This window comes from Theobroma cacao, chromosome 2 (genome assembly GCF_000208745.1).
Source record: "Theobroma cacao cultivar B97-61/B2 chromosome 2, Criollo_cocoa_genome_V2, whole genome shotgun sequence".
Taxonomy (NCBI): Eukaryota; Viridiplantae; Streptophyta; class Magnoliopsida; order Malvales; family Malvaceae; genus Theobroma; species Theobroma cacao.
Genome location: NC_030851.1, coordinates 17,996,724 through 18,001,809, shown reverse-complemented (window position 1 = coordinate 18,001,809; position 5,086 = coordinate 17,996,724).

Here is a 5,086-nt window from a genome sequence, read left to right as displayed (position 1 = left end):
AATTTAATCATGAAAAATAAGGAGAAATGCTTGGGAATAAGAAAGCTCAAGCTTAATAGAAAAAATCTCACCTTTTTCACTTAATTTCCTTGAAAATTCACACTTTTTCTTTGATTTTCTCTCTCTAGGGTTTTGTTTTTGTTTTCTCTCTCTTCTTGCTGGTTTGGCCAGCCATGGGGTGGAAGATGAGCTGATTTCTGTGCCTTTTAAAAAGGAAAATAATGAATTAATAAAGGCATGACACATGGCATCATGTCATTGGCCCGTTTTTAAAACTTTAAAAATTTTAATCCTTTTTATCTCCACCACACAATTAGTAAATGGTCAAAATGAGGCTAAGGTATGACCATGTGCTGGAAAAATGTCCTGGTGATGAAAAATTACTATTTTGCCCCTGGGATGATAAAATTACCATTTTACCCTTATGCTCCAAATTATACCGAAATTAAAATTTTTCACTTCTAAACCTCAAATCTTACTCCAATAAGTCAAATTATACTCCAATAAGTCAAATGGGGCCAAAAAAATCTTTTCTAAAAATTCTCATTTTGTCCCTAGATAGCGAAAATTTTGGTTTGACTCCAAATTGATCCTCGAACTCCGAATCACCATATTAAACCATTATGGGACTTTAAAATTCTTAATTTCATCATAAATTCTCTATTTGATCTAGTTCGAGACTTAAATCAACTTTGTTGTACGTCTAGGTACAATACCGACTGTTGTAAATTTTTCAGAACTCTCCTAGCATACAAACATGCTATCCATCACATGTATGTCATGACAAATATTTTTATAAAGTCGAGCTTGTCATCTTCTCCCCCACTTAGATCAACCATATGATCCTTCTTCATGATTGATTTCGATATCCGGCTAAATATTAATATTTTAATATTCTTTCATTAATAAAATATTATTTTATTCTAAAAATTTTATCTTGTCTCCTTGGTACCCAAAATACCTTATTATACCTCACTTGACTTCCGAATCGCCTTTTATCTCACAAATTTTCCTCCGATAAAATTATTATTATTTTATTGTTATTTTCTCACTTGCGGAATATTTTATCCTAAACTACTCATTTCGTCTTTTATCACTTTTAAACATTTTAATTGACCTCAATTTGCATTCGATCAACTTTATTTATCACCATATCAAAGTATGGGGTATTTCATAAATGTTATGTGTTGAACAATGGGAATGACAACTTAGGAAAGTTTGATGCCAAGCGTGATGAGGGAATTTTTCTTGGATATTCTTTAACTTCCAAAGCTTATAGAATATTTAACGAAAGGACATTAACAGTTCAAGAATCAATCCATGTGTTATTTGATGATTCTAACCATCCTAGAAAGCAAAACTTTGATGATGTTGTTATCCTTTAAGAACAAATTGAAGAGCTTGATCTCAACTATGAAGGATCCAAAGACATTGATGAGGCATCCCAATAAGAAGAGTAGCAAATTGAACAAATTTTTAAACAAAAAAAGCATAGTTACCTAATGGTAAGGAAAGAAGTAGATGAAAGTAAGATCATTGGTGATCTTACTCAAAAGGTAAGCATTAGAGAAAGAGCCAAACATGCTTATGAGTATGTTGCTTTCATTTCTCAAATTGAACCTAAATATATTGATGATGCACTAAATGATGAATATTGGATTTTAGCAATGCAAGAGGAATTGAATCAATTTGAGAGAAATGGGTTATGGGACTTAGTACTTAAACCCAATGATTATTCCATTGCAGGCACAAAATGGGTATTTAGAAATAAGATTGACATTGATAATTCTATTTTATAGAATTATTTTAGTCCAATTTTGTTATTAAATATTAGCTAAGTCTTTAATTTTTAATTATAATTTAGTTATTTTTAGTTATTTTTATAATTCATTTATTTTCAGTGAGTTATTTTAATTTTATGTTTATTTACTTTAATTTGGCTATTATTTATTAGTTTTTATACTTTTGTAGGATTTAAGGGAATATAGCTTAATTTTGGAAAGTAAAGTGTTTGAAAGATCTAGAATTCTACTTGCACATGTGTCAGTGTTTTGACCATAACTCACACTCCAGATGTCCACATGATGCGATTCTTGTGCCATTGGAAAGCTAGGAAATAGAGATACAACTTTTATGCAGACTACTTTTCCCATTTCTACTTTAAAGATAGAGAACATTGCGTTGGAAAATGATGAGGCGTAATGTAGCGTGAATGGAAATTTTGAAGATGATATTTGATGTTTGGGCCTTATTACACTTTTAAGCCCAAAAGTTAGAGTCAATAAGTTAACTTAGGGAATTTTAGGTTAAGATTGATAGTATAAATAAGATGTTTTAAGAGAAATCAAAGAGACAACATTTAGAGATTCAAGAAGCTGAAAGTTGAGGTAAAAACTCGAAAAGGAAGGCTACAATTAATTGTTTTGTTTTCTTCCTTAGCTTTTATTTTTCTTGTTAATCTCAATGGTTGAAATTTATATAATATTATTTGTTTTTGCAATTATGCATAGCTAAACTATTTTCTAGGATTGTAATTAAACTCACATGTAGTTTAAATTTTTAATCTCTTTCTTGCTTATCTTTAATGGGATTAAAATTGTTTATTCCAGTTTGTTCTTAAAGCTTTTAATTGTTTGATCACCAATTAAATTGATCTAGGAACCTAAACAAACTTGGAAAAGGCAGTTTAGTGTAAACTAAAATTAGGATAGCCTATGATCATATTAATTGATTTGTGCATAGTATAAGGATATACCTATATGCCATATGTAGTTAGAATTAGAGCTTGAACTTAATGTATCTGTTTTAATTTCAATTTACATAGGGTTTAGTGTTTTAGTTAAAATAGTTATTTTTATAAGACGAGTCAGGAGACCTTTATAAATAATTGGGGACTCTAGGTTAGCAATTCAACCATTGAAATAAGTTTAGGAAAAGAGGTAAGATTTAGGTGAAATGGGAGGGATATTGTAATCCTAGGCCTTTTTAAATTTGCTTACCCAATTATCTTGTTGCTGTAATTTTTAATTAAACTAGTTTTAGTTGAGTAATTTTTAGTTTAATTAGAATTCAGATTTTAATTATTTGAATAAAACAAAGTTGTTTTAATTTTTGTACTTAGTAATTTTCTAGATCAATTCTTTGTGGGATCGATACTCTGCTTACTTATATACTATTTATTCGATATATATATTTGCATAGTAGAATTTTAACTGACAAGTTTTTAAAACTATTGTCAGAGAATTGTTTCTAGAAGTTTTACTAATATTAATACCAAGCAATTTAGTCTTACTTCAAATTTTATTTTTCTTGTTTTAATAGTAATTTTTGTTTGTTCGTATATATCTTTGGTCAATGTATGCAAAAAAGAAACAACTTGAATCTTGTTCATTTTGACCTTGAGATAGAAAGAACTTTTAAAAGACATCAAAGGGAGAATTTGCAAGTTGTAACTTTAAATAAGACAATGGCTAAGGATAACAACAACAATGGCAACAATGCCATTAATCTAGTTCCTGAAGAAAATAAAGCACTACGGGATTATACTGTTCCTCTTTTACAAGGTTTACACCAAAGCATTAGAAGACCTTCCATCAATGAAAATAATTTTGAAATTAAGCCAACTTACATTCAAATGTTTCAATCTTCAGTCTAGTTTGATGGGTTACCCAGTAATCATCTTAATTCTCATTTGGTGAATTTCCTGAAAATTTGCGATCTTTTCAAATATAATTAAGTAACTAATAATGCTTTTAGACTGAGACTGTTTCTGTTTCCTTTGAGGGATAAAGCAAAGAGCTGGCTCAATTCACTGCCCAATCAATTTATTACTACATGGGAGGACTTGGCACAAAAGTTTATTTTAAAATTCTTTTTGCCCGCCAAGACTACAAATATGAGGAACAATATAACCTTATTCAAACAAGTTAAAGGTGAATCATTGTATGAAACTTGGGAAAGATTTAAGGAACTACTTAGAAGATGTCCACATCATGGGATTCCTGATTGGTTGCAAGTTCAAACATTCTACAATAGGCTGGTTGGTCCAAAAAAAACCACAATTGATCTGTTGCTAGTGAGTCATTATGGGTAAGAATGCTGCAGTTGCTTATAATCTTTTAGAAGAGATGGCTTTAAATAATTACCAATGGCCTTCAGAAAGGTCTAGTCCAAGAAAAGTTGTTGGAGCCTATGAAATTGATGCACTTAACACCTTAACTGCACAAATAGCTGTACAAGTGGCTACATTATCCAAGAAGTTTGACACACTAGGAGTTCATGCGATTCAAAATTCATTTGTAGTCTGTGACATGTGTAGAGATGGCCATTCAAGTGATCAATGTCCATACAATTATGAATCAGTCCAATATGTGGGGAACTTTTACAAGCAGTAAAATAATCCATATTCCAATACATATAATCTTGGTTGGAGAAATCACCTAAAATTTTCATGGAATAACAACCTAAGGCCTTCAAATCAAAAACCAATCATGCCTCCTAGTTTTCAACAACAAGCTAGACCACCAAATCTTGAAAAGAAGTCCTAAGTGGAAGAACCCCTATTGCAATATATATCAAATAATGATACTATAAATCAAAGCTATGGAGCCTCCTTGAGAAATCTTAAAACCCAAATGGGATAGCTTGAAAATTCCATCAACAGTAGACCCCAAGGTGCCTTACCAAATGACACATAAATCAATCCTTAAGGTATGAAACAATGCAATGCAATTACCCCTAGAAATGGAAACGAAGTTAGAGGGGTGAGTGAAAAATCAATTGAATCTTCAAAAAAACATGTAGATGAGGAAGAGCTAATTATTGAGAAAGAAGTTGAAACGGAAAAGAAAGATAATGGAAAAGCTAAAAATCAAGTGAAGTCTCAAGCAAATTATCCTCCACCACCATTCCCACAAAGGTTGAAAAACCAAAAGCTGGATAAACAGTTTGAGAAATTTCTCAATTTCTTCAAGAAGCTTCACATAAATATTCCTTTTGTTGAAACTTTGGAAAACATGCCAAGCTAGGTTAAGTTTTTGGAAGGCATCCTATCCAAGAAGAGAAAGCTGGAAGACTTTGAAATGGT